Raw genomic sequence first — 18,456 nt, 5'->3', positions numbered from 1 at the left:
GTTCCTAATGTTGAACATTCAGAAAGTATACCTTTGACTTACTGAAGAACTCTCAATTATTTTAAGAGCTTTAAATTTTGATTCAATTGGTAAACTAAATTATTCATTCATAGTAAATAATACTGTTTTTAAAAGCACAAAATAAAACTAACAATGGATAAAATGGAACAGTTTAAAATTTGTAAAAGAAAAAATAACAAAAATTTGTGTTCTGTATGTTATCTTTTAAATCGTGTTTTAATGTGTTAGAAATAATATATGAAACACTGACATTGGTTGGATATGCATATATTAAAAACGTTATCTACAGAAAATAATGGAAAAATAAAATTGTCTTGACAAAATTTCTGTTTGCCAAATTTGACCTCAGAAATTTGGAATCAATAGGCACAATGACCTCAAAAGGAAACAAGTGACAGAAATCACAATTCAAGTTGATATGCAATATGCCAAGGTTGTGGGTTTGATCCCCAGTTAGGGCAAATACAAGAATCAATGAATGCATAAACAAGCGGAACAACAAATCTCTCTCTCTCTTTCTTCGTGTGTGTGTGTCTCTTTCTCTCTCTCTCTCTCTCTTTCTTTCTTTCTTTCTTTCTTTCTTTCTTTCTTTCTTTCTTTCTTCTTTCTTTTTTTTCTCTTTCTCTCTTTAAAATCAATCAGTAAATATTTTTTAAATTTGATATGGACAAAATCAAAAGGCTGAATTAAATCATTTTCATGTAATTAACATTAAAAATAATGAGTCCAAATGAAAATATTCAACCAAATGAATGTCAATGGAATTTAAAATCATTTAATTTCCTTTTCAATGAATTAAATTGCCTCTGTGATTTTAACCTTAAGGAATATTTTCTCACTTAAAATATATCCATGTTGGTATAGTTATGATTAAAATATTTGTATTCATCAAAAAGGATAACCCTTTGGGCTCAAAGTGGAGATGTCAAAATATCCTATAATCTTTGTCATCTTACCCTTGCCTTTGTCTTTATACTTGTATGTGTACATTCTTGAAAAGGACACTGTGAGCAAGTACTTTATACCATTATCCCCTCTTAATCCTCAGGACAAACTCATCAATTCATTCAACAAATGTTTATTGATGGTCTTTACTTTAAGCCACCATATTCAGGTTTGAGTATATAAAGATAAATAAGACAGACATAGTTTCTAACCTCAAAGAATTAATGGGGCTATTATTATATAGTGTGGTAAGTGTTTTTATAGGGAAGTTGTGAATAGCATAAAGGCAGGCCACCTCTCCTGGACAATGAGTGTAAAAAAAGGCTTTCAAGAGAAAGTGACTTTGAAGTTGAGGGCTGAATAATTAACCAGGGCAAAATTGAAGTGTTGGATAAGGCTAGGAACAGAATATAAGCACATCAGGCAGCAGAAACTACTTGTTCTAATGAGAACTTGGCACCTGCAATGCCAGGTCCTGAAGAGATTATGGGGAGCAGATCATAAAGAGCTTGGGACATCTTTTTAAGGACTTTGGACTTGCCTTGAGCCCTCCCTGAAATATTTTAGTTAAGATGCTAACTGAATCAGACTTTAATTTTAGAAAGATTATTCTAGCTACATGCTAAAGGATGATTGGGCATGGGGCAGCAGGGAATAGTGGCAAGGTGGAAGGAAAGGACACCAAATGGGAGACTCTTGTGGTTACCTATGTCAGAGGTGATGGTCACCTGGAGTGTAACCTATAGGTTTTAATGATTAAGTAAGTGTAGGGATGAAGAACAATGCAACACTGAAGAAATTTTTAAAAAGACATGAGTTAGTGCTTCTCGGGGTTTTTGAACTCAGGGTTGAATTGTTTTTTTCTTTGTGAAGGAGGAAGAAAAAAAACACATTATGACAATGACACATAATAAAAATTGGGATAAGGTGAATTAATGTGTTGTTGGTCATAAAGTAAGGAATGGCTCACAACATTGACTTCTAAGAGTATATTTTTCAAGGCAAATCACCTTCAGTCAACTGCAAGGCAAATGTGAATGATTTTGTTGTGTAAATGTGATCACTGCAATGACTTGAAGTCTAAGAGTTGGTCTCAGAGAGTCTAATATGGATCCTGTAAACCTGTTGAAGGTTTTTAGCTCCATGATGACAATCACAGTGATAGTCCTAAAATAAAGAGCATCATCAGTCATTCTACCCTGTACGTTTTTTAATGAGGACATCACAGAAACAACTAAAAACTGGTAGCACATCAGAAATCTTTCTGATACAATAATAACCTCTCATGAGAAAGTATAAATAAATTATTTTTTTAGAGAGATTTGAAAATATTACTCCATACCACTACTTAGCTGTGCTTGAGTACTTTCTTCAGCAATTACCCCATTGAGATCATAAGAATGTAGAGGTGGGAAAAATAAAACAAAAACTTTGCAATTTGAATCCACATACCTAAATAAATTTAGGTTCTTCAGATTTCATTCCAATATTAAAGACAACACAATGTCAGCTCTCTATAATTCAACTAAGAGAAATTTAAAGCAATAGTATCTGAATAGCTGGGATGTTACCAGGAGGATGTTTCTTGGCTGGCAGGCAAAGGACATATAGAGAGGAATTATCCTGGCTTATTTGCCTTCTTCTAGGGTCTGTCCCCAGCCTAGCAGGCCTGAAAAATCAAACTTTTCATGGAACTTGGGAAGCTGTCTCATGCTAACAAAACTCACAGTAATTTTAAGTCAACAACAGAATGAGCATTTCTTTAATATATATTATGAGAGATTTAACTGCTAACGACATAGTTTTATTCTTAGTCTGAAATTCTTTCTTGTTAGAGGACTATAAAGAAAGTCAATTTTTGATCAAGAGAGTTAAGCTTATGATTTAACATAAAATGACATTAGGTTTCAAAAGCTGTTCTGTTCCTTTTCATGAGAGTGAAGTTCAAGATACCACGTTCTGCCAGGACAAATTTTAGGACCATTTTGTATTTACTCTCCAGATCTGTGCTTGATTGGGAATTGCCATCTATGTCTTTTGATTCTACTTTGTTCAAAACTTTTCCTGTTGAACTTCTGACCTTTGGATCCATGGTCTAAGTGGGTGGTGCAAGCAAATTCTTGTGGGAAGGGAAGGTAATATTAGAATTCCCATTGTGCTTATCTTCATTTTTCTATTTTTATGTGAATTTTATAATGTACTTAATTTATAATGAGAATATAAAACAGAATATTGTGCAAATATTGTGTTGGTTTCTATTCTAAGGGCTTTAAATATATTGGCTCATTTGATGTTTAGAATAGCCTTTTGAGAAAAATATAGATGAAGCCCAGATTTGTCACATAATTTGTCCAGAGGAGAGAAGCTACTAAGAGTCACTCCAAGTTGTCTGGCTATAGATGCCATGCTCTTAACTACTACACCATGCTGCTTTGCCAAGGTAGTCCTTAAGTATAATTTATAGATGAATGAATCCACATAGATCAGTGAATGATGTTTATTGATAGGGCCATATAAGCAAGTGCTTCTGTACATCTCATCCTGTTTTTTCAGATTTGGAAGTCTTTCACATGTCTTTGTACGCACCACCATGTTCTAATCTGCTGGTTTGGCACTTGAAATGTCTGAAGGTGATCACAACTCACAGACATCCACCGCCAAGTGTGCACACATTCTTTAAGCCATTTTCTACACCACCTTTAATAATCATAAGGTCACTATGGCAACATTTACTGTCACCAGAGTTGATGAGTATCCCTTTCTTCATAACCAGAGAATTCTCCACTCATTTTATGTGCAAAAACATTCTCTGCAAGAGTATGCAGTATAGTACTCTCTTAAGTTTCTTGTTTAGTTTATTCTCATTTATCTCCATCACAGGTAGGCTCTCAGGACAAAGAGGCCTCATTCAAGGAGAGAAGTTAGTTTTTTTCATCTGATCGTGGCAAACACCCAGATGCTTAAACATATGCAGCAGACCAAGAGTAATTCAGAAAATAGCATCAACTATAAGGAGGAAAACACCTTTTTGAAGTGAGATTCTTTCTAAAGGTGTTTTTGCTGCTATACTTGGCATCTTGTTAATGAAAATATTACTTGGACTATTTTAGTTCTAGTCTCCATCTTATGTGATATAGCATTGTGACATAGGCCATCTGTTTAACTTCTTTAGAGATATTATTCTTTGCCACTTTTAGCAGATGACTCTTTCAAACAGCAGTTCATGAAACTTGAGCCTTTCTTTTTCATTGCATTACTTTTATCTGCAATAAAATCTTCTGGGTATCCCAGAGCTAACTTTACATTCCATTCCATTCCATTCTTTTTTTTTTTAATATGTTTTATTGATTTCAAGGAGAGGGGGAGAGAGAGAAACATCAGTGATGAGAGTCATTGATCGGCTGCCTCCTGCACTCTCCTTACTGGGGACAGAGCCCAAAACCGGGGCATGTGCCCTGACTGGGAATTGAACTGGGATCTCCTGGATCCTAGGTCGATGCTCAACCACTGAGCCATGCCGGCTGGGTTACATTCCATTCTTGACTGTGTACTTGAGATGAAACAAGGAATAGTTAGTAAGATGGAGACCATGTAGTTGTAAAAGATTTTGGCTAAAGATCCTTTTTTCTATTCCAATTTGACTTTTAAAACCTTGAAGAACATGATAGGGAGGAGATATAATAATGTACTACAAGTTCTTAAAGTTACTAATTGATTTGTCCTTTAAACTGTTTCTCCAAATTTTCTGAACCTGCCTAAGCTTACTCAGCTTTCACTGTCATTGCTATGTGATATGACACTGAAGTAATTTGCTTTTGCTCATCTTTTATGTCATTCCTGTCTATATTATTAACTCAGTGGGCTAGAATGCTAATAACTTTAAATAGGCCATTGGTTGTCATAGTAACTGATATTAAAATTAAATATAAACCTGTCTCTTGGATTCACATTTAAATAATTTCTGGTATTTGCATTCTTTAGGAACTTTCTGGACTGACCATAAGACTTTGTACAAAAGGGGCCTTGGAAATTTAGGTTTGAATGAGGAGTTAATTCAGTGGCTTTTATTTTCAGTCCCCAGCTGGTGATTTGTTCAGACTCAGTCCAGTTTTATCAAATGTTTGTTCAGAGAATCCCAAGAAGGATGCTCATCAAAACAGGGGCTATACAGACAAAATTTTACTTTTATTTATATAGTGTATATTTTATAAGTTTATACTAATGCATTCTCATATTACAAAAGCAATTTAGTACAATAATCTTTCTTTTGGTATTTGAATCATCTGAAATTACAGAACTGTACATCACACACACAAAATCCTCACTTGGGTAAAAAAAGACAAGTTAAACAACAAAAAAAGCAACTAAGAACCTAATTAAAATGAATTAAAAATGTGTTCAGTAAGCTACTGGTCTCCAACACCATTATCTGTTTTCTGCTGTTTTGATGCAGGTTCTTCTTTACCTGTTTCTTCTCTTTTTACTGGTCCAGATGCAACATTTCTGTCACTCTCAGCATCACTATTAAATTTAGTTTTCTTGCTCTGAAACTGTACTTTTCCTTTAGCAGACCCAGTCTGGACAGCTTTATTTCCCTTTCCTTTTCCTTTAAATCTGCGACCTTTTGACTTCCATTGTGATTCTTTTTGATTTTCTATGATTTTTTTCAAAGCTTCTTTACCCACACTTCCATCTAGTACTTCTCATGTCACTTCTTTGTTCCTTAATTGTAGGTTACCATTATTTGCATCAGTGCTTCCTTAGCTTTTTCTTTAAATAGAATCATTTCCTCTTTTGCTCCTTTGACAAAGCCCACTCCTTATATTTCACCGTGATTTGAGAGAAGTACGTGCAAATCTTCTCTACAGGTCTGATCATCTAGGTCCCCTGAACATTTCAGCAAGGAGCCAGTCTTTTCTTCTAGAGATTTCATTGCAGGATTTTCTGCTAACTTTTGTTTTTCTTCTTCTTCTTCTTCTTTTTTTTAATTTTAATTTTTTAATTTTAATTTTTATTTTTAATTTTATTATTGTTTAAAATATTACAGATGTCCCTTTTTCTCCCCAATTACCCGTTCCACCCAATTCTTTCCCCCTCCCCAGTCCCTCTCCCCACCATTGTCCATGTCCTTGGGTTGTGTATATATGCACATAAATTCTTTGGTTGCTCTCCCCCCTCCACCCACCCGCCCTCCTCCATCCCTCTGACATTCATCAGTCTCATCTATGCTTCCATGTCATTGAATCTATTCTGTTCATCAGTTTATTAAGTTCCTTGGATTCCACATATAAGCGAGATCATGTGATATTTGTCTTTCCCTGCCTGGCTTATTTCACTTAGCATAATTTTCTCCAGGTCCATCCATACTGTACCAAAGGGTACAAGATTCTTCTTCTTTACAGCTGCATAGTATTCCATGGTGTAAATGTCCCACAGCTTTTTGATCCACTCATCTACTGATGGGCACATGGGCTGTTTTCAGATCTTAGCTATTGTAAACTGTGCTGCTATGAACATTGGGGTACATATATCCTTTCTGATGAATGTTTCAGGATTCTTAGGATACATTCCTAGAAGTAGAATCACTGGGTCAAAGGGCAGTTCCATTTTTAATTTTTTGAGGAACCTCCACACTGTTTTCCATAGTGGCTGCACCAGTCTGCATTACCACCAGCAGTGGACTAGGGTTCCCCTTTCTCCACACCCTCGCCAGCACATGTTGTTTGTTGATTTGTTGATGGCAGCCATTCTGACAGGTGTGAAGTGACACCTCATTGTGGTTTTAATTTGCATCTCCCTGATGATTAGTGACTTCGAGCATTTTCTCATGTGTCTCTTGGCCATCCCTACGTCCTCTTTGGAGAAGAGTCTATTTAAGTCCTTTGCCCATTTCTTAATTGGGTTGTTTGTCTTTCTCTCTTGCTGAGTGCTATGAGCTCTTTGTACACTTTGGAAATTAGCCCCTTATCAAATTCATCCTTGGCAAATATGTTTTCCCAGACCATGGGGTTCCTTTGTATTTTGAGGCTGTTTTCTTTTGCTGTGCAGAAGCTTTTTAGTTTGATGTAGTCCCATATGTTTATTTTTTCCTTTGTTTCTCTTGCCCTAGGAGATGTATCAATGAAAAGTCCACTACGTGGGATGTCTGTGACTTTACTGCCTATGTTTTCTTCCAGGATTTTTATGGTTTCGTGACTTACATTTAAGTCTTTTATCCATTTTGAGTTTATTTTTGTGTATGGTGAAAACTGGTGGTCTAGTTTCATTCTTTTGCATGTATCTGTCCAATTTTCCCAGCACCACTTATTGAAGAGACTGTCCTTACTCCATTGGATACTCTTGCCTCCTTTGTCAAATATTAACTGACCATAATGGCGTGGGTCTATTTCTGGGGTCTCTGTTCTGTTCCATTGATCTATATGCCTGTTGTTGTACCAATACCAAGCCGTTTTGATTACAGTGGCTTTGTAATACAGTTTGATGTCCGGTAATGTGATCCCTCCCACTCTGTTCTTTTTTCTCAAGATGGCTGCAGCTATTCGGGGTCTTTTTTGGTTCCATATAAATTTTCAAAATGTTTGTTCTAGGTCTGTGAAATATGCTGTTGGTATTTTAATAGGAATGGCATTGAATTTATAAATTGCTTTGGGTAGTATAGACATTTTAATGATATTAATTCTTCCAATCATGAGCATGGTATCTTCTTCCACTTGTTTAAATCTTCCTCTATTTCTTTTTTCAGTGTCACGTAGTTTTCTGAGTACTGTTTTTCTTCTTGCTCTTGTTGAACTCATAATTTAGTTTCCACTTTATTTTGCTTTTTTTCTTAATTATTTTTGCAAAGTAATCTTCCTTGAAAAGTATTAGCAGATTTGTGTCTTTGAACTTTTGTCCAGGGGTCGCCACAAACTTTTTAGCAGATTCAGTGCTATCAAACACGGCAAATATGGATCCCTTAAGTGCTTTGTGCAATGTTCTTCTCATCTGAATATTTAGTACTTGACCTTTATTTTCTAACCATTATTTTATATCATCAAGGGTTGCATCAGTAGGGAAGACTTTAATATAAACATATCTGATTTTTACATCCGTTTTATAATCACCAATCACTTCAGGGAGGGGTTTGTTTAGAGATCTTCTATTTTGTTTTATTTTTATTTATTCCCATGAGTTCTGCATTTGATTTGCTCAATGCTTCTACTATTACATTAAAGTCTGTTGTTAGACAGTTTAACCTATTGAATTTTATCACTAGTAGTTCCAAAGGTGCCCAGCCTTCATCTAGTTTAATATGTCCCTTTAAAAATGTGTCCTGTGTTGCCCTGTCAGTATGGCTCAGTGGTTGATTGTCGACCTATGAGCCAGGTCACAGTTAGATTCTCCGGTCAGGGCACATTCCCTGGTTTTGGGCTCAATCCCCAGTAGGAGGTGTGCAGGAGGGAGCCAATCAATGACTCTCATCATTGATGTTTCTATCTTTCCCTCTCCCTTCCTCTCTCTGAAATCAATAAAAATGTAAAATTTTTTTTAAAAAGTCCTGTGGCAAATTGAAGTCACCAAAATAATGCTTAATTTGATAACAGATTTTGGGCTCCAGAGTAGCTGTATTTTCATCACTATTTTTGGCCATGTTGCTGCCTTTAAAGTGCCCATCTTGCAGAGCTGGCCACAGGATTACTAAGCAACTACAGAGTCTCACCTTCCCTGTGCCTCCAGCTTTGTTCAATTGTGTTTATTCAGTAGGTACTTTCTATGCTGTTTTTCTCTTTTACTTATTTTTGTGATGATTTCTATAATGTTTCTAAACTGTTTTTAAAATTACACTCTGAGTATTGAGAAGAAGGAAAGCACATTCAAGGAAGATTTTTAGGAAACGACTCCTATGATCTGTGTCTTGAGTGGCTTCTGTTTCTGCTGTCTAGGGGCTCAGTAAAGATTTCACCTTCTGTGTAAAGCCTGATTGTCCTCTTTCATGTCTCTCGTGTCACTCTTTTCCCAAAAATATATGCACTGCATTGAGCACACAAAATTTAATTATAGTCCTACACAATCTCTGAGAGAAAGCTGACTATATATATAATATGTAATTTTCCCTCACCTTAGATTTTAATTTGTGTTGTACTTATTTAAGTAACTCATTGCTCTCATCTGGACTTTTTAATCTTTCTCTCCAGGTAGTTCAGTTCTCCACAAAAAGGTAGTTTAGAGGAGCCATAATATTCTTTTTCCCCCTAGATTATCTTTTTCCACCTAGCACCCGTTGAGACTGAAAGAATTTTCTCCCTTTATTTCTGAAGATGCAGAGCTATAGTTATTTTCTGTCTAAGCTCCTACCCCCATCTTCCAGAAGAAAGAACACTCTATTATCAGCAGCAGCTTATCTGTTGAATATGTATGAAGTGTCCTAGATGTTAGAGAGTTTTGTCAGTCTCTTATATAATAATTTGGTGGTGACATTGAGTAGTCCCCCTTCCCCCATATTTCTTGAACTAGCCCCTTTTCTGTTCTGAATATGCAGTATTCTGCTCAGCTCTTGGTTCCTTCTATACTCTCTCAGTTTCCTTAGTTGTCAGATTTCACTTTCTTATGACATGCCCTTATTTTCTAAAGCCATTTTTCTTCTCAAAGTTCCTACTTTATGTGATATATATATACACACACATATAATACATATGCATATATATATATATGTCTGTGTATATATATATATATACACACACACCACATGTGGCAATGTTTAGCATACTGTTAAACATTACCAATGGATTATTAATTCCGTGACTTGTCAAATATTGCTACAAGGGAAAAAGGTTCTGTGTTCAAATATGACTTGGAAAGTCTGAATTTAAACAAAGCAAACATGTTGCCTCACCATAGAACAATTAATATTCTGAATGTCTTATGAGGGGAAGAAAAAAAAGCAGCATTTGTGAAACATGTCTACCTTGTTAAACATTTTAGGACCTGCATTTATGACTCTCCCACTTTTTTAAGGGACAACCTTCCAGCAATGGCCTGTGAGTAGAGGGATAGTGTTAAGGAAATGAACCTTAATATTTTCAATCTTTATGTGAACACTTTCCTAAAATTGATATGCTTGAGAAAGGGTTGGTGGGGTTTAAGCTCCTTCCCTAACCCATGATAATCACTCTTACTCTTTGATGCAAAAGAAAAAAAATACCATATATTTAACAACCTTAATCTTTTTTATTGGTGCATTACCTCAAGGTGAACAAACTTCCAGGGCACTAAACAAATGAAAATTATTCTTGTTGTTGAAAAAGTGAATGACTTATGTTTGGCTAACAAATTCTTTTGTAACTTGGATGGTTTTCAATTATTTTTGCTTTCAACAAAATTGAAGAGGGAGCTAATGGAGTTGCCAGTTCACAGTTTACTGGAGATAATTTTTGGTGATGTGACATGGTACTATATGATAGACTTCTCAAAGCTTGGAAGAATTTCAAAGAATTAAAATCCCCAGATTCTTATTTATGTGAATCTCAGTTTTTAATTAGAAAAATGAAAAATAGAAATGAATGGTGTGAACCCTTAGTTTTATTTAGCGATGTTATGATAATTCAGTATACATGGTTAATTGGGAAAAAATAACCCCATCCATCTGATTAAAACATGAATTTCCAATAAATTCTTTTGAAAAAATGTGACATATTTATATAGTTTATATCAATTATGCACTAATATGCTCTTAGTGATGACTCAAAGAATAACTTCAATCTCAACCTCAAGTACACTCACATTTCCTCCACATGTAATATAAAATATTGATCAGTAAATGACTTTCAAGCATTTAAACATAGTACTTCAAGACAAAATTCTGTGGAGAAAAGTGGAATGAAACATGATTCAAGGAGAAAAAGAAATGATGTAAGATTTCTGACTATTAAGGGAGAATATGGTTTTGTATTTTTAATAGATTATATTGAGTATCAAATTGTTATATATTCCATGAACCCACTCTTTAAGTTGTCACAACCTTTTAGTAATAAAAAAGATGTTACAAAACTTCTTCCATCTCATCTAGGAGAGTAAGTCTTGTTAAGTGTACAATATCAAAGTTGTTACTGTAAAAAGTAGTTATTAGATAGGGGGAAATAATGCTAACATAAGTGTTCACTTTTAGTTGTGAATTTATTTAATCCCAAATCAGAATTAACTTTATGTTGGCATATTTTAACTTTGGAGGAAGTCCCGAAATACTTGCTTTCTTTTCTTTTTTCATGTTAAACATTTTGAAATTAAGATATAATTCACATACCATAAAACTTTGGCCTTTTAGCATGTATGGTTTTAATATCTTCACAATCCATGGATATATTTAAAAGAATGGTATAACCATGTTATTTTCTAATCTCAGTAGTTCCAATGCTTCTTTGCAATTAAACTTATGTGACTAATGTTAGATGTTAACCTAAAAATATGTCAAGGTTGCCTGGTTTTTCAAAAGTCTTTTAGGAGATATGTGGGCAATCAATGTTCAAAGGCCACAATTCTACTTACTACTCTTTGTAAAACATTGATCTGATATGTCTTCAGGTTCTTGCTCTGGTCTCCATGTTTCCATGCCCTTCCCCTCTTCTCAGACTATGCGGCTATTTCTTAGTGAAGCTCTTGAAGAACTATAATGAATTAATTATGCAGTTAGCTTAGATAACTGCTAGTAACTATGGAGGCCGACCATTACAAAAATTTTATTGAGCAACTCTATGTACCAGGCACAATTCCAAGCACTGGACCAACAGTGAATGAAATGATAATAAATTCCTGTTCTCACGGACATTCTGAAAGTGGGACACAGAACATGGACAAATGTATAAGTAAACTGTAAGAGTAATAGATGGGAGAGCTGAGAGAGGTAGTCCAGGACAATGTAAAGTTTTAATAAAATGTTTTGGGGAAATTTCAATGAAAAACTGATATTTGAATAAACACCTGAAAGAGGTACAGGCAAAAATTTCTGGAAGAGGAAACAGCAAGGACAAGATCCCTGAGATAAGATTGCACTAATTATTAATGAGGAAACTGTCAGTGTGACTGGGCTGGTGTGAGCTTTTAAGAGTGTGAGAAATGAGATGTGAGAGGTCTGATAGGAATGTAAAATGATACAGGTACTATGAAAAACAGTATGAAGATTTCTCAAAAAATTAAAATAGAATTACTCTGTGATCCAGCAACCCCACATCTGGGTATATATCCAAAACAGTTTAAAGCAAGATCTCAAAGATATATTTGCACCCCCATGTTTTTAACAACATTATTTACAATAGCCAAAAAGTGAGAGAACCCAAGGCCCATCAACAGATGAATGGAAAAACAAAATATGGTACACAGCCCGGCCGGGCGTGGCTCAGTGGTTGGGCGTTGACCTAGGATCCAGGCGATTGGGGGTTTGATTCCTGGTCAGGGCACATGCCCGGGTTGCGGCTTGATCCCCAGTTGGGGGTGTGCAGGAGGCGGCTGATCAGTGACTCTCTCATCATTGATGTTTCTATCTCTCTCTCTCTCTCCCTCTCCTTTCTTTTTTCTGTAATCAATAAAGATATATTTAAAAAAAAAAATTGGTACACATATACAATGAAATATTATTTAGCCCTAAAGAAAGGAAGGACAACTTGTCACGTGCTACAACATGGATGAAACTTAAATATATTATGCTAAGTGAAATAAGCCAGTCATGAAAAGATGAATACTCTATGATTCCATTTTAGTTTTCTAAAGTAATCAAATTCATAGAAACAGAAAATAGAATGGTGATTGCCAGGGACTAAGAAGAGGTAGAAATGGGGAGTTGTTGTTTAGTTGGTATGCATTTCAGTTTTGCAGGGTGAAAAAGTTCTGGAGATCTGTTGTATAACAATGTGAATATGCTTCATACCACTGAAGTGCACACTTAAAAATGGTTAAGATGGTAAAAAGAAAAAGTCACATAAAATACCATTTTTCATTTTCTTTTTTTATTGAGACTTTACAGTTACCTTGCCCTTATCCCAACCCTTTTGTTAATTTCTTCCAATTTCCAGTAGCAGTTGCCCCACTGTATAATAACAACTGTATCTTTACACGTTTGTTTTTCCCACAAGAATGCATGCTCCTTGAAGGCAGAATTGGAGCCCACTTCTCCCCTGTGCCACCATAGCTTGGGAATGAAAGGACCGTAATTCATGCCTAGCACATCTTGCTGGATAAATGAATGAGTAAAGAATAAAAACATTGGCCATTGGCTATATCACCCATTATTTTCAACCCAACACACACACATATATGTATATATATATATATATATGGGAGAGAGGCAAATGGGGAACAAGATACAACACAAATCAAACAACTTGAAGTACACAGACATCATATTTCTTACATAGTAGGGCTCCACTGTGCCAATATGAGTTTTTTATCCATTAATTGTTTTGTAAATAGAAGAGATTTAACTTTAATTTTCATGAAAATTACTCACAGGTGGCTGAGCTTGAATACCAAGCTATTTTCTCAGTTTCATAAAGTAAAGCTGCCAAAGAACTATTGACTGAGATATTGACCATATGCTAGATTTTTCCTATTTCAGGCATTTCTGTTTTTCATAAGATATTCTTGTTAAAAGTTTTTCCTTGCAAAATTAAAATAAATTTTATTTTCTTTCTTTATTGAGACATAAGTTACACCATGTCCTTCTTCTTACCCTCTTGTTAATTCTTTCTGTATTCTAACATACAGATATGTTTAGCATTTTGATATCCATTTAGCTTTGGATTCAGGTTGTCACTTCCAAACTGTGCTCCTGTTAACACTGATGTTTTATCACTAAGATACAATAATGATGTTATGTCTCAATTTGCAGGAAAAACACAGTGTGTTAAAAGAGTAAATTTTCTTTCATTTATTTTTTTTGAAAGAAAGTCATATGACTTTATTGAAATGTTCTAGTACAGTGTTAGAAGACCTTAAAATCTTATATTCTAAACTAATACAAGCACTGCAAATGATATATTCCTGAATCCAGTTGACATTTTATCTATTCAGGATAGCTATCATATGAACATTTGTAAATTGATTAATATAAGTGAAGTTGGAGGCTGAGTGATTTTGGTATGTTCATATTTCTCTGGCTCCTCTTTTTGGCTAGATATATACCAAATCTGCCAGGTTAAGTTTTCTTAATTCTACATATTTCATCCATAAATAATTTTTTATCCTTTAGTGCTATCACTAGCTCACTAGATTTTGAAAGAATAAGTAGTAACCCATACTAATAGAAATGCGCAAAATTGTGATTAAATATTTTATTGTTATTTTTTGAGACAGGACTTGCATATGTGCATTGTCATTGTATTTTGTGTAAAAATATCGATGCCTTCTACAATGAAATATATTATAACTCTATTCTATTCTGAAAGTGGTCTGCATTAAAAAAATTGAAAATCTGTTATTATAAGAATATCGTATTTTTTTAAATTTTATTTTTGTTTAAAATATTACAGATGTCCCCTTTTCTCCCCAATGACCCATTCCACCCCGTCCCTTTCCCCTCCCCAATCCCTCTCCCCACCCTTGTCCATGTTCTTGGGTTGTGTATATATGTATAAAAATTCTTTGGTTACTCTCTCCCCCTCCACCCACCCACCCTCCTCCATCCCTCTGACATTCGTCAGTCTCATCTATGCTTCCATGTCATTGAATCTATTCAAGAATATCGTATTTTTAACAATGTTTCTATACTTCATGAGATACTCATATGTAGGATTCTAAATTTTCTAATATTTATCTTTACTTTTCATCAAAGTATGCTCCCTCTTCTCTTTATCTTTATGTGTAAAAGGGCCTGATTAAGTAAGATATGACGCTATCTAACCATTTTATAAATCTAGATTGACAGTGACAGTGGTAAGGCACGGCTCTGGGTGCTATAGCCACTTCCCTTATTTCTAATAACCTCTTCCCTCCCAACTACCACGAAATAGAATAATGATAATATTAACAATAATGAAATTAATAATAATAATTACAAGGGAAACCACCCCATCTATGAGTCAGATACTATTATTTTCTAAGTGGAACTAACTTAAAGGGAAGTTGAAATACTTGTTTACGACACCTTACTAATAAATTGAGGTAGATAAAAATTGAACCCAGGTAGTCTTTTTTTTTTTAACCTTGATGTATTTTTTAGCCTGAAGTTGTTATTTTTTTTCTTTTTAAATAAGTATATGTTGTCTTGAGTGATACTGTTTTATTTCCAAACTTCTTCCAAGTGGTTTCTATGCAAGTGTGGAAGTCTTAATGGTTTATGGGGTACTGAAGCATCCTGGTGCAATTTGTATGGAAACAATGAACAAGTGATGTTCACTTGTGGTAGCCATACTTTTACTTGACAGAAAGTTACCATGACTAGCATGATAGTTTCTTCATGTTTAGTATAACAATGCCCAAGGTATAGCATATATACTGCAGGGCCAGTGATTCATAGTAGACAAAGCCCAATATTATTTTCATTCATGGACAGGAAAACAAATATATACATAAAAAAAAAGGTGGCCTGGCCAGCATGGCTCAGAGGCTGAGCATCTATCTATGATCCAGGAGATCCCTGTTTGATTCCCGGTCAGGGCACATGCCCATGTTGCAGCTCAGTCCCCAGCAGTGGGTGTGCAGGAGGCAGCCGATCAATGACTCTCTCATCATTGATGTTTCCATCTCTCTCTCTCCCTCTGCCTTCCTCTCTCTGAAATTAATAAAGACATTTTTAAAAAGGTGCTGTAGGCACTTTAAAGCTCAATAAATATGTAGGAGTGAAGGGAAGATTTTTAAGCAAGATTATAATTAATATATTTTGATCAGTGATTAATTTTTTTTTTTTCTTGTAAGAAGAATGGACCACAGCAGTGGGGGTGGAATTAAAACAAAGCAACATGTTAAGAGACAATTGATACATTTCAGGTTAGATGATAATCATGGCCTAGATTGGGATGATATCAACTGAGATGTTGTGAAATGGCTAGATTGGGATATGTTTTGGAAGTTGAATAAACAAAATTGCTGAGAGATTCAGAGATGGATAAAAAATGACTCCTATAATTTTGAAACTTACTGGATGTTTGGGTTATTAAGTAAAATGCCAAGCACAGCTGAGCATTCTTTGGAAGAGCTTAGTTTTCATCCCAGCTTTTCCCACTTAGTTTATTATGATTTTTAAAAAGTCATTTAATTTTCTTTATATGTGTTTCCTCAGGTGCAAAGTGAGGGAACTAATAGTACAAAGAATTTTAATAATGATGAAATGAGCTATTATGTATGAAAATATTTAATACAGTTCATGGCATATATTTTGTGCTAAATAAAATTTTTATATACATGAAACTTTGTATCCTTTAACACAGTGAATGCTACCCATACACCACAGATTAAATGTTAAAAATCTTATTATTTATAATATCATTAATGTTGCTGTTATTATCTTGTATTGCGTAGCAATACAATGATAAACTACATGGTAGGAAGTTAATAAGCATTGTGATCAATATTAATCAACATTATTAATCAACAAATAAATTAAAGAAAATAATAAAGATGACCAAAATATTTGAAAGTTATAGCATGGAGGAAATAATTCATTTTCTGAAAATTCATTTGGATCCAGAGCCCAATCAGAAAGTTTGGAATTATATCCAGTTAAGTCCAATTAGAGAACTGTTGTTGAAGATATAAATTCTTTTTGATCCTGGTGTTCATGCATAAATATCTTACAGGTGATCCTCAAAATAATATATAATAACTTACATCATTGGAGTAGAATTATAGGGATTTAATCACTCATTCTTTTGGGCCTTAAAGCAAATTCAGAACTTTTCTAAGATGAATATTGACCCTACCCATAGATATTTACTTTCCAGTAGAGGTGGTTTGCTTTCTCTTGAGGTATGGACCTTTCTGTGCTCATAATTTTTTTTAAAGAATGTCAAAGATAAAATCTTACATGTTAAAAGATATATGTTAAAGGGTATAAGACCATATTTAGTTTGCAGCATTAAATAGGTTTATTCTGGGCCTTTGGCAAGGGAAAAAATTCAACTCTATGCCACTTGCCACTGCACAATACAATATTTATCAGAAGTTGAATGAGTGCCCTGGCCAGTTTTGCTCAGCTGTGAGAGTGCTGGTCCAAGCAATGAAAGGTTGCAGAGTCAATCCCCTGCCCCAGTGCACGTGGGAAGCAACCAATTGATGTTTGTCTCTCTCTCCCACTCCCTCCCTTCCTTTCATTCTCTCTGTAAATCAATGGAAAAAATATCCTCAGGTGAGGATTAACAACAACAAAAGTTGAATGAGAAAACTATTTTTAAGGCAGTTTTTAAGGACTTGTGTCTTTAGTCAATACATTCATTCTCTCAAAAAGTATATATTAAACAGATATTATGTAGAGACACTGCACTCAGTGTTGGGGATACAGTAACAAGTTTGTTGGACAGGACCCTGACAATCCAGGAGCTTAGAGTAAATCGATGAATATAAGGACCAGGCCATTGTTTGGAGCTATTTCTCCATGGGTCTCATGTTTCTGCATGTCTCAAAAGCAGAGGAACTGACTCCATTTGTTCCAGATGATCTTTACAAAAGGGTTTATTGTAGGAAACAGCCTTGAAAGACAAAAATAGTGTCTCTGCCTGGAACAACAGTCAGGCATGCCTACTGTCCAGTATAAAAAATCTGGGTTCCTTGGCACAGGAAAACTATGCAGGTCAGGAGCTTCTCTCCCAAATCCTCTATGGCTGGTTATCCATCATTTGGTTGAAACCTGGGGAAAGTGTGATGTTTCTGCATCAGAACAATTATGTGTGTCCAATCTACAAAAACGCCCAGAGAAACATCCTCTTCACTGAACTTCCAACAGACAGGTGGCAGAATCACTGGATAAACCAGGGGGTAACCTCACAACCTCATTTTGCCAGCTGGATAACTGATGGCATCTGCTTTCTATTAGTCACAGCAATCAAGTCTACCCACATTCACGTATTCAAATGGTGAGGACATGGGCCTTCCTTCCTCTCTCTCTTCTTTCTTTTCTTTCTTTCTTTCTTTCTTTCTTTCTTTCTTTCTTTCTTTCTTTCTTTCTTTCTTTCTTTCTTTCTTTCTTTTTCCTTCCTTCCTTCCTTCCTTCCTTCCTTCCTTCCTTCCTTCCTTCCTTCCTTCCTTCCTTCCTTCCTTCCTTCCTTCCTTCCTTTCTTCTTTCTTTCTTTCTTTCTCTTTCTTTCTTTCTTTTTCCTTTCTTTCTCTTTCTTTTTTTCTCTTTCTTTCTCTTTCTTTCTTTCTTTCTTTCTTTCTTTCTTTCTTTCTTTCTTTCTTTCTTTCTTTCTTCTTTCTTTCTTTCTTTTTCTTTATTTTTTTTTTTTAGTTTTCCTTAAGCCTTTCAGTTTAACTTGACACTTTTACTAGATCAGTTTTTATTTATTTTATTATCTTTTTTTTTTTGGTGGGAGT

The 18,456-nt window shown here is 34.9% G+C and overlaps 1 protein-coding gene and 1 pseudogene across 2 annotated transcripts in view; one reads left to right on the top strand and one right to left on the bottom strand.

The window, feature by feature from the left end:
- The window catches only part of MDGA2 (MAM domain containing glycosylphosphatidylinositol anchor 2), an 829,367-nt gene that overhangs the window by 414,236 nt on the left and 396,675 nt on the right, over positions 1-18,456 (top strand). The window lies entirely within an intron of this gene.
- Positions 5,373-8,596, bottom strand: LOC308567644 (lupus La protein homolog; annotated as a pseudogene). Its single transcript has 3 exons — positions 8,504-8,596; positions 7,731-8,278; positions 5,373-5,937 (listed from the first exon to the last, which is right to left on the bottom strand). The product of its transcript is annotated as a lupus La protein homolog (transcript).

Source organism: Miniopterus schreibersii (genome assembly GCF_964146895.1).
Source record: "Miniopterus schreibersii genome assembly, chromosome: 1".
Taxonomy (NCBI): Eukaryota; Metazoa; Chordata; class Mammalia; order Chiroptera; family Miniopteridae; genus Miniopterus; species Miniopterus schreibersii.
This window is presented reverse-complemented; position numbering and strand designations above follow the sequence as displayed.